The 12,703-nt window shown below is 36.3% G+C and overlaps 1 long non-coding RNA gene across 1 annotated transcript; it reads left to right on the top strand.

The window, feature by feature from the left end:
- Positions 1–4,797: 4,797 nt before the first annotated feature.
- LOC133823313 (uncharacterized) lies at positions 4,798–6,554 on the top strand. Its single transcript, XR_009888242.1, has 2 exons — positions 4,798–5,133; positions 6,151–6,554. It is a non-coding gene; the product is annotated as an uncharacterized LOC133823313 (long non-coding RNA).
- The last annotated feature ends 6,149 nt before the right edge of the window (positions 6,555–12,703 follow it).

Below are 12,703 nucleotides of genomic sequence, written 5' to 3'. Positions count from 1 at the left end.
AGCCTTAATAGCGAATTTGGGGTCGTTACACTATACTCTTCAAGTTTTAAAGTAAAGTAATTTATGATTAGACCAAATAGTCCTATACCCTTTTGAAATTTAAATAAGGTACACTACTAACTATTATTGTACTTTTGCTAGTTTATGTTTAGCAAATGGTTGAGAATTAACTATATTTGTAGGGATGTTCTAGCTGCCAATGTTTTGTAGACTTATAATAATATATACAATGACAATTGAAAACTTTTATTCACTGTGTGTGTAAATATTATGCTTATGAATGAAATCTATTTGGAAAGTTTAATATGTTTAAATTATGTTTTAAACATGCCTCTGTTGTGTTGTTTAAATTCTGAAGTACAGGCCACTACTTTACAAAGCACGGATGGAACTTTGACTAATAGGGTAGAGTTCAGTATTTCTAGAACTCATATACGTGAAATGATTCATGTTCGTGATGAAATTGCTAATCATATTGTAACGACCCAAATCCGCTAATAAGGCTTGAGGGCCTTGATTAGCGTGCCAGGAGGGCATAATTGTAATTTTGGCCATGTTGGGCATAACTGCATTGATATGTGATGATTGTTGAGACCACAGGGGTATGTGGGTGTATCAGTGATTTGTGACTCGAGGCGATCCCAGTGAGCAGGCTAGCGGAAAGTCATGACGGGAATTTATACCCGGCTCGGGGCGAGCCTGGGGGTATGAACAGGAATTCAGAGAATAGATTGAGATTTATTTTGATGATGGGGAATGTTTAATTGGTGGTTTATCAGGTGTTGGAAAGCAACGGGAAAATATTAGAGACGCTTGAGGATTAGCGGGAATTGGGTAAAATGACTAAAATGGCCCTACTTGGACAAAAGGATTTAGAATTTATGGGAAGGGCATTTTTGTCATTTGGCTTTGAGATAGGTTAAATGAGGCTTTATACACTTAGTGGATTTTGTAGAAAAGAGTATAGGCTGAAAAGAAAGAAAGAAAAAGAAAGAAAGAAAGAGAGAAAAACAGATGGGTTTTTGAAGGGATCGGTTTGGGGTTCTAGCACCTCTTCTCTTCAAATTTCTTGGGGCAAAGACTAGTGGAGAGCAAGGATAGGCTGAGCATCAAGGATCTTGGGTTAGACTTGAAGATTTGGCAAGAACACATCAATGTTTGAGGTAAGTTTTAGAGTTTTCAGTTTTGGGTTTTGACTGGTTTGGGTTGTGTATCTAAGCTGGATTGATGGGAATCTTAGGGGATTTCTGGGCAAGCTTTGAGGGAGAGCAAGCTAAGGAGGCCTAGGGTTGAATCAAGGTCGAAATTTGCAGCAATGGTATGATTTCTAAGACTCTATCTTTGTGGTTTGCATGAATTTCTGGTTTAGGGTTGTTCATGGTAGATTTTGAGATTTGGGATAAATGATCTTGGGATTTGAGGATTTGGGATGCTTGGGATGAATGGAGAGTGTTCATAAGCTTGATTTTGAGTTTGGTAAAGATTTGGGGAAGTTTGGTTTGAGATTGGGTGAAAGAAATCGCAGAAATGCGATTTTGGGTTTTCTGGGCTGCAACTAGCGCTACAGCGCTAGTCAGTGGGCGCTGTAGCGCTAGTCCCTGTTTCTGGGGGGTGCATTCTGCTTGTAGCGCTACAGCGCCCTCTTTAGAGCGCTGTAGCACTGCACTGTTCACAGAGGGGAATTTTTGAGTTTTGATGAGGGATTTTGACCTAGGGTTCGGGGCTTGTTTCCGCCACTTTGTTTTGGGGAGTGGGATCGTGCTCCAGGAGTCAGGTGATTTAAGCTATCGAATTGACAAGTAAGAAAACTATAACACCCGTAGGATAGGGCGTGGGCCCATAGTGTGATTGCGGGGCACAGCCCTATATTGCATGATGAGATGATTGCCGGGCATGGCCCTATATTGCATTACATGTTAGGGTGTAGACTTACATGTATTGATAATTGTATGAATGTTGTTTGATTTATGCTTTGTATGATTATAATGAAATGAACGGCAAGGGCCGAGTGCGGCGTAGGCCGGGTACGGCAGCGGAGCCGGAAGTAACACCTAGCACATGGGATGCTTATGGTGAGGGTAGGACCCAGGGGATACGTGTGATATCCCTACGGTGAGGACCGAGACCCCAGGCTTCGGTAAGGCTTCGGGGGCGGCATGGCCGTGTTTGCTTAGTCTAATGCTTGACTTGTTTGTATGTGGATTATCTGTTATGATAAACTGTATAAATTGCATATGTTATGTTATGCACGAGTTTTCTTGCTGGGCTTCGGCTCACGGGTGCTCTGTGTTGCAGGTAAGGGCAATGACTGAGTCAACCAACCATGAGTACGGAGAGCGTGAAGCGACGCGTACATGTTTGGCCTGCCCGACTGCTTTGGTTGGGGGTTTATTTGAAAATGGCTGTAATAATCTATGATTTTAGAATTTATCAACTGTAAACTTATTTCAAGATGTAATTAGTTTTCAAACCTTATTTTGGGATCCCAATTGTTTAATACTAGAAGTTTTATTGAGTCAACGCATTTTCAAAGATTACAGCCTTAACTTTCTTTATTAGTCACACTTTTGTTTCAAAACCTCGGTTAGCGAGCTCATTGCACTGTTTTGCCTTAAAACTCACTTAGTAACGGCTCTAAGGAAGTAGGGCGTTACACATATATGGAGAGTTAGTCGACGATAGTGAGATTGAGAAAAGACATTAGTTGATTGTTATGACTCGTTTAATACTTTACTTTAAGTTTAGACAATTATCAGTTCATATGTTTTTATTTTACTATGTAGACTTTATTGATTTTGTGTTATCTCGTGAATAGATATTAAGTTTTGAAATTTGAGATTACTTGGATATTATTAATATGATTTTTTTACTATAATTTTCTTATTTTTTATTTTAAAATAATAAATAGTGTTAAAAATAATATTTTTATTTTTTATTGTAGAAAATAAAAATAAACATTTAAAAAAAAAATGTTAACCAAACATGTTTTTTGTTTTTTATTTTTAAACAAAAAATAAAAATAAAAGTTACCAAACGCATTTTTATTTTTATTTTAAAAAAACAGAAAACAAAAATGGTTACCAAATACATTTTTATTTTATAAAAATAAAAAAACATAAAACAAAAATATATTTTTATTTTTGAGTTTAAAAAATTTAAAAACAAAAATTTTACCAAACAGAACCATCATTAATTGTAATTCTAAGGGCAGTAGCCAGGAAATAGGCAACTTGTTTCTTATGGTCTCTATAGATATATGATTGTGGTCATTTGCTATTTTACACTTGACATTGACTATCATAATTTATAAAGTTCTAGGATGCCTTTGGTAATGAACTATGCATTAAAACTATTTAACATGGAAAGTGATTAGTGGAGAGAAAGACGTGTGTGTGTGTGTGTTTTCTTTTGTAGGTAAATTTAATCAATTGATAATGTTATTTAAATATTGAGTTTGATTTAGCTATCTTTTTGTCAACTTTCTTGGATGTCTATTTTTTCCTCTGCTACGATTCTTTCATATATGTAAATACAATGTATGCTTATGATATATGACAGGTTGCAAATTCCATTGAAACAATCTTGGGTCTTGTTGAGTACTATGGTATTAAACTGTTATTATAGGAAATTAGAGAGGTCTAGATGGACAAAAGGTTAATCTCTCATATAGTGCGATATATATTTTGAATAAACCTGAGGTTAGTGTAGTGATCTTTGTCTTTCCTAAGAGATTTCAAACTGAAATGATTATTTCATTGATGCAAATGCCACTTATATAGAGTTCGATAGAAATTAACTCGAAGTATTTTCTTTATATATTTTGATAGTTATTTACTTGAAGTGCTGATTACATAACTTTTTCCCTCGAGTTTGAATTAAATATATGAAATTGGAAAAGCCTTGATGATAGTGCATTAGAACAATTTACAATTGACTTTCTTGTGAACAAGTTTATATAGTTTCTTATTAAGTTGCCCGTGAAATGGGTTGCTGAAATTGTATAGTCTTCAAAGTATTGGGAACTATTATTCTATGTTTTCAAGTTTTTGAGATTCTGCAATGTGTGTGATCATATTGTGGTTATAATGGCTATTAGCATGATATGTTCTCTTATATAATAAAGGAAGAATAACCATCCCATAAAGTTTTTCTTGTTACCTGTTGCAATATTTACTTTTTTGTTTTTCATTTTAATTACATCATTCATACATACAGAGTTGAAAGCTCAGTATTGAAGGAAGATGCCACATAGAGCACGACCTATGACAGCACTTTTGGTGTTCACTGGAGTCAATGCTGTACTAGTTTCATCCATTGAATCCGTCTATGACTTTTTTTTTTTTTTTTTTTTATGAATCAGCAAGTATATCATTACTCCAAAACAGATTTTACAACCTATTAGCATCCTCCAAAACAGGAAGATCTGATTAACTATTAAGGAAAAATTCTTTACAATGTATTAAACCAATCTATATCTCTTTTAGTTACATTCCTAGGCCACATACACATGATTCTATATTTAACTGTGTCCTTAGTTTTGAGCACAACTGCATCAGTACTTTCCAAATTTGACAGCCACAATTTACAATTTCTGGTGCGCCAAATCTGGTATACAAGAGCTGCAGTGACTGCCGAATACAAGCTCTTCTTAAACTTGCAAAGTTTGGCCTTTCCAATCCACCTAATGATTCTTGGTAATGATGTTGTACTCATACCCCAATTCAGCCAATCTTTAACTTTTTCCAAATAGTCAATTGAGTATGGACACTCAAAAAATAAATGGTCTACTGTTTCTATGCTTCTGCTACAGAGAAAACATTCGGCATTGTCTATTACCTGAAATCTTAGCAATCTGTCCTTAGTCTTGAGTCTTTTTAGCACAGCTAACCACATCATAAAACTATGTTTGGGAGTGTTAAGTCTGCTCCAAACCACTTTGCTCCAAAAAACTCTTTCAGTTATAGGACACAACAGCCGATACCCCTGTGAAATCGTGAACCTATCAAGAGTAAACAGAGATATATCAATTAAATTCTTCACCTTGTCCTTAATTGCCACAAGTTTCCTCCAATACCAGCTCCCTTGTAATCCGTCTATGACTTTGTTTGCTTTCTGCCATATTGGGAAAGAAGGGTATTCATTATTTCTTTTCTTTTCTCTTCTAATTTTAATTTAATTTTATTTGTTTCTTGGGTTATAATCTCCTACTGCAAATTTATTTTTTCTTTCCTTGAAGATTATTGTTCTAAATTGTTTTGGGGAGACAAAGTATCAAGGGAAAAAAATAGATTCTACCAATAATAACATGAATTACATGCATGCAGATTCCAAAGCATGATCAACCTCAATTACTAATTAAAAGTGTATAAAATATGTTTTTTTGTGTTGTGTGTGTGCTCCAAAACACCAACCGATGTGCATTGTTTTTCAAAACAATGGGTCCCACCTGAAATTTAAATAAAATGTCACGTCAATTAGTGTAATGTTTTGGTGCACATTATATTTCTCGTATTAAAATCTTATGTTATGACTAGTCATTTTTCTCTAATTTTATACCAATTCAGTGAAAGTTAGGGTATGTATATTTTATTTATTTTTGCTTAAAATATAGTCTGGTTTATTTGTTCTACAATAGAATATCTTCCTAGTACATGGTTGTAAACATAGAGTAACCACTAGGCTTACCTATCAAACCATTTTTAAAAAACTAGTGATGTTAAAACTTAATTTATCTGAACTTTCGATTAGCTGCTACTTGTATGCTTTAGTGTGTATGTGTGTGACAAATATCTGAGAGCGTTAGAGTGAGCTCTTCAGGAAATATGAATTCCACATCTTTTGTATATACCAGATTAGTTAGTTTTGTCTAGGAAACTTTGAATTTTATAAACCACATCTTGACAAAATGCCAACTTCTGTAGTTATCAAGAGACTTTTGTTTCACCAACAAGAATCGTATATTTTCTCATTCATTCTTCATAGCAAGAGGACACTGGTACACACTCACCACTCGCCACATAGAGAGACGACTTGTGTGGTGCAATATGTTTAATTGGGATTATTTTATCAATTTTGTATCTCTCTAAACTTGATTAGTTGATTTAACCCCTTGCTGTCCTCAAAAGCTTTTTATTTATTTCTATTGCACAGAGGGAAAGGCGTTGTCTAGAGCGTGAATCTGCTTTACGGAAGAATTCTGGATTAAAATAGAATGGTTACTAGTTAAAATTTCTAAATATCGGGTTCTTGCAAGTTTTTCTATTATTTAGTGAAGTTATATTACATATTAATTTATAGAATTCGGAGAAATGAGCAAAACCTCACTAGTAATTTTTCGCATGGCTTGATACATTGTACATCTTTTGCACTGAAATAACAGTGAAACGATACTATCATGATTTTGCAGAGTATCTTGATTGATGTGTTTTAATCAAAGCTTCCACGAAGAATTTGTTTGAGAAATTTTTCTTGTGAAGTGAATCTCTTTGTCAACTATGCAAATACTAGACAGTGAAAAATTTGCCAGACTCGTGGAACTTGATTAAGTTTCAATACATAGCTGTCTTTCATTCTGGTAGTATAGTGACATTCTCATATATATATAATATATAATTAATGCTATGGTACATGCACTTGTAAGGTTACACATAATTGATGCAATTGTGAATTACATATCATGCCGAGATGTGTACTTAGTCGCATACTACAAAACATTTCTCTCAAAGATGGGACTAATTGGGTATGTCATCAACTCAAGGCTGACTACAACAATTTCGTGATATTAGAGGTCACATTTGTTGACAGTGCATCTAGCATTGAATGAATGTATTGTGTTTACCCTTTTAGGAATTAATGCATGAATGAGGTGTTGAAAAACAATGACATAGATTATGAGCATTAAATGCAAACTTTAATCACCAACCATACTCATAATCATAAATGCAAAATCAAGTATTTATTTAGAGCATCAAAATCAATAAATGCACATACCTCCTAATCCTTCCATGTGAGCCATTTTGCTTCAAGAACTTCAAAGAGAATCACCACCAAGATCACCAAACTTGAGCAAAGCCTAGAGAGCACTTGTGGAGCTATCCCCTTTCCTTCTTATTACCATATATCCTCATAACCACTTCTAACACCAATCACTCATATAAATACATGACATACCCTTATAACCCTAAGGGGTTATATTTACTAATAGGGCTTAAGTGGTCCTTTTTATGGTATACTATAATTTAATGGGCCAACTATAGTATTAAGGGTGCTCTCATGTGCCTCTAACATATAGTTAATTTATTAACCATCCCATTATGGTTATTAGTGTAAAATTAGGCACATAATTAATGATTGTGTATTATGGAATTAAACCTATGATTGTATTAGTTCATTATAATAATTCCAACATTCTCCCACTTGGACAATACAATCAAGCCACCATAACAATGTCTATCATTCCACATAAGGTAATCAAATAAAACATACATAACATCATATCTAGAGGATACACATATCATGTATGAATTGACCTTGTAGACATTCAATTCAAAACAATCATCAACAATCAATCCAAACATGCATGAGGTACAACAAAATTGAGATTATGCGCATTCATCTCGTTTTGTACCTGTCACTTCCATGAACAACAAAATATACGTATAAACATACATATGTAACAACAACAATAAAGAAGTGACTTCATCATCATAATGCATGTTCTTAACAAAACACAAGCCATAAGCAATCCGTACGAAATACTAGCATGTCCAATACAAAAATAACAAACTCCCACTGAGCTTAACAAGCTAGGCTCCCAACAATCCCATTCGGGCAACATGTTCTAAAAACACACATATAGGTAAGCCTTTCGTTAGTGGGTCTGCTAACATGCTAGTGGTAGGCGTGTACTCGATAGAAATGAGGGACTCAGCGACTTTCTCTTTAACAAAATAGTACTTTATATCAATATGCTTTGAGCGAGAAGTACTCCTAGTGTTCTTAGAGAAAGCTACTGCTGCAGAATTATCACAATACAATTTCAGCGGCCTCGTGATATAGTCTACAACATCTAGTGCTGAAATGAAATTCCGCAGCCATATGGCTTGACAAGTAGCCTCATAACACGCCATATACTCTGCCTCCATTGTGGATGAAGCTGTGAGTGTCTGCTTGACACTTTTCCACGATACAGCTCCTCCAGCCATCATATAAATGTAGCCTGAAGTGGACTTTTTATCGTCCACGCATCCCGCATAATCGGCGTCACTGAACCCAACTATATCCAGAGTGTCAGCTCGCCGATAGGTCAACATATGATCCTTGGTACCCTGAAGAAACCGCATGACCTTCTTAGCCGCTTTCCAATGACTAAGTCCGGGATCACTCAAGTACCTACCTAACACGCCGACAACAAAAGCAATATCAGGGCGTGTGCATACTTGAGCATACATAAGGCTACCAACCAGTGACGCATAAGGAACAACTTTCATTTCATCTCTCTCTTTATCATTTTGTGGACATTGAGCCTTTGAGAACTTGTCACCCTTCACTATCGGTGCTTTCCCAGAAGAACATGAATGCATGTTGAATCTTTTCAAGATCCGATCAATGTAAGTTTTCTGAGACAAACGAAGAATACCATTGGCCCTATCTCGAAGGATTTGAATCCCAAGCACATAAGAAGCTTCGCCAAGGTCATTCATGTCAAAATGGTTGAACAAGAGTTGTTTTGTCTCAGCCAACATGTCAGAATTATTAGATGCAAGTAGGATGTCATCAACATACAATACTAAGAAAATGAAACTGCTCCCACTGACCTTCATGTATATACATTGATCCACCACATTCTCCTTGAAACCATTTTGAGTGACAATCATATCAAACTTGAGATACCACTGCCTTGATGCTTGTTTAAGCCCATATATCGACTTCTTGAGTTTGCAAACCATGTGTTCTTCGCCAGACTTCTCAAAACCTACAGGTTGAGTCATGTACACATCCTCAGATAGGTCTCCATTCAAGAAGGTAGTCCTTACGTCCATTTGTTTGAGTTCTAGGTCAAAATGGGCAACTATAGCCATAATGATTCGCAACGAATCTTTGGTGGAAACAGGCGAAAAAGTTTCTTTGAAATCAATGCCCTCTCTCTGACTATAACCTTTAGCCACAAGCCGAGCCTTGTACCTCTCTACTTGCCCATTTGAGTCACGTTTGATCTTATACACCCATTTGCATCTGATGGGTCTACAACCTTTGGGTAGTTCAACCAACTCCCAAACTTCATTTTGTGACATAGAACTCAATTCTTCTTTCATTGCATCCACCCACAATGCAGATTTAGGACTATTCACTGCTTCTTGATAAGTGGCTGGCTCAGAATCATCTCCCACATCAAACTCATGTTCCTGCATATAGACAAGATAGTCATCAGGAATAGCAGGCCTGCGGGCTCTTTGTGATCTTCTCACCACAACCTCATCGTCCCCCAAATCAAGATTTTCATCTTGTACTGGATCCTGAGGTTCACCATGAGCTTCTATTGGAACTTGTTCAATCACAGGATCATTAGTAGGATCAGAAGCGGAAGCGGAAGCAACAGGTACAGGGACATAGACACGCTCTTCCCTGAACACAATTTCTCTTGACCCTTGACTTGAACCAAATTCATCCTCAAAATAGACAGCTCGGTCTGATTCTATCACCCTGGTGGTGTGAGAGGGACAATAGAACCTAGAACCTCTCGAACCAATAGTGTAGCCTATGAAACTCCCACTGATAGTTTTCGGATCCAGCTTCTTAGATTGTGGATTATAAGGCCTTACTTCAGCTTTGCATCCCCAAACGTGAAAATGACGGAAACTCGGTTTCTTGCCTAACCACAGCTCATATGGCGTCTTTGGAACCGACTTGCTAGGCACTTGATTCAAGATATAAGCAGCAGTCCTTAATGCCTCACTCCATAAAAACTCTGGTAAGCTAGAATGAATTAACATACAACGTACCCTATCAAGAAGTGTGCGATTCCTTCTTTCAGCAATTCCATTCTGCTGGGGTGTACCTGGCATTGTATATCTTGCATCAATGCCACATTCCTACAAGTATCTGGCAAACGGCCCGGGGTTCCTTCCAGTTTCATCATAACGCCCATAATACTCTCCACCTCTATCAGAATTGACAGCTTTAATCTTCTTTCCCTTTTGGAGCTCAACATTCGTCTTGAAAATCTTAAAGGCATCCAAAGATTCAGACTTCTCACGAATGAGCTCAATATGACCATATCGGGAAAAGTCATCAATGAAGGTGATAAAGTATTTATAGCCGCCCATAGCAGGTGGAACAAAAGGCCCACAAATGTCAGTGTGAATAAGCTCCAATACATCTGTGCATCTGTCTGACTTACTCTTTCTAACATTGGCAGTTAACTTTCCTTTTATACAATCAACACAGGCAGTGAAATCAGAGAAATCGAGATCCTGAAGTACACCATCTTTCACTAATCTCTCCATTCTATCTCTAGAAATATGGCCCAAACGTTTATGCCAAAGCATGGAAGATTTCAAATCTAATCTTGCACGTTTGGAACCAACAACAGCATTAAGAGAAGAAGAAGAAGGACAAGAGGGAGAAGTAATAGAAACAACATCAAGTAAATCAAGCTTATATAAATTTCCACATAAACTTCCATTTCCAACTAACATAGAGTCACGATACAAAGTCAGATTTCCAGTTCCAAAAAGAAGACTATAACCTAGTCTATCCAAAATAGATACAAAAATCAAATTCCTCCTAATAGAGGGCAAGTAAGCAACTTCATGCAATTCCAAAAAATGTCCTGTATTCAACTGTAGTCTAACAGTCCCAAAAAATTCTATTCTGACTTTAGTATCGTCTCCCATGTATACGTATTCCTCCAAACTATTCGGCCTTCTTCGATTTGTCACTGCCTGCAAGGAATTCGTAACATGAATCGTAGCTCCAGTATCTAACCACCAAGTATTTGAGGGCACATCAATAATATTGGATTCTAAGCAAACCAACACAAGACATTTACCTTTCTTCTCTAAGTGGGCTTTGAGCTTTCGACAATTGACTTTCTTATGCTCGAAACATTGACAAAAGTTGCACTTCCCTTTGAAGTACTCATTCTTGTGACCAGTTGAAGATGAACTCCCTTGTCCATTTCCTTTAGGGTGGTTGCCTTTCTTCTTAGAAGGCCTTTGGTCACTAGAGTTGTTGGAAGTGGACTTTCTCTTCTGAGAATTGCTCGGGTTTGTTATCATGGAGATACTTCTTGCTTTTCCCTTTTTCATGTCCTCCTCTTACTTAGCAAGAATAGCAGTCATCTCCTCAATGGTCCATTGCTCCTTTTGAGCATTGTAACTTGATCTGATCGAATCAAACTGAGAGGGAATGGTTTCCATCACAAACCACACCATGTAGTCCTCACCAAGATCTAATCCCATGCCCTTGAGCTTTTGATAACAGCCCATCAGTTTGTCAATGTGAGACCTAATGTCACCTGAATCAGCATAATTGGTCCGATGGAACAAAGTCAGGCATTCATTTTTCTCATTCTTTGAGAATTTCTTGTATTTCTCCTTGATCGCAGCGAGAAAAACCTTTGCAATTTCAGTTTGGGGAATACTATCACGAATGGACTCATCCATGTGATACCTCATAAGCATCAGACAACAGTGATTGGAATGCTCCCAATCCTCATAGGATTTTCTGTCCTTTTCAGTGGTATCATCAGTAGGTTTCGGAGGTGCATCAGTTCTCAAGGCCAAGTCCACTCTCATAAGAGTCAAATTCATCATGAGAGATTCTACCCACTGCTTGTGGTTAGTTCCATTCAGCGTCAACATAGCAGAGGTTCTTGGATTGCTTAAAGCTGAATGAGAAACAAGAGCAATAACCATTAAATGCATGTTGTAACAGAATCATGTCATTTGTGCTCTTTTTCTCATAAACAAATGATCGCAAAGTAACAAATGATCATTACGTATGCTAGAGTTCTCAGACAAATTTAACAAGATGGAACTCATACACAGGTAAGAACAATCTATTAAATATTATAATCAAATACGTTAATTCACTATCGAAAGGATAGATAAATTGTGATTCATAATATTTAATAATCTTCTTCACCATATTAAGCATCTTTAGTAAGTAATTATCATCGATAGGATAATTAATTACTTATAAGGATCTTAATGTTATTTGGAGGAAAATACAATACTTAAATAAATTAATATTTAAGTGTTCCTCATTACCAAACAATTTTCCATGCTTAATCTTACGATAGACAAGAAAATAAGCACTAATTGTTGAAATAAATTACAAAATTTATGCCACAATACTAAAATTAATAACCAAAATATGAATAAAATTCATGCATTAGTATTGTACATACCCAAAAATGATAGAAAATTAAAAAATTCATAAAAAAATGAAAAATGGCCCAAAAAATACTCTACACGCGCCCTCAAATTTTTTTTTTTTTAAAATTTTTTTTTTATTTTAATAGGGCCGTACGACATGTCATTTTCCAAAAACGACATGTCGTTTGGATGAAACGACGCGCAACATAGGTCAGAAAACGACCTGTCGTTTTGCGCAGAAAAGGGCTGAAAACATCAGAAAAACCACATGTAGTTTTCTGCCTAACAGAGGGAAAACGACATGTAGTTTGCCAGCCCAGTAA

This window comes from Humulus lupulus, chromosome 3 (genome assembly GCF_963169125.1).
Source record: "Humulus lupulus chromosome 3, drHumLupu1.1, whole genome shotgun sequence".
NCBI lineage: Eukaryota > Viridiplantae > Streptophyta > Magnoliopsida > Rosales > Cannabaceae > Humulus > Humulus lupulus.
Note: the sequence above shows the minus strand (reverse complement) of the source record. Positions and strands in the feature narration are given on the sequence as shown.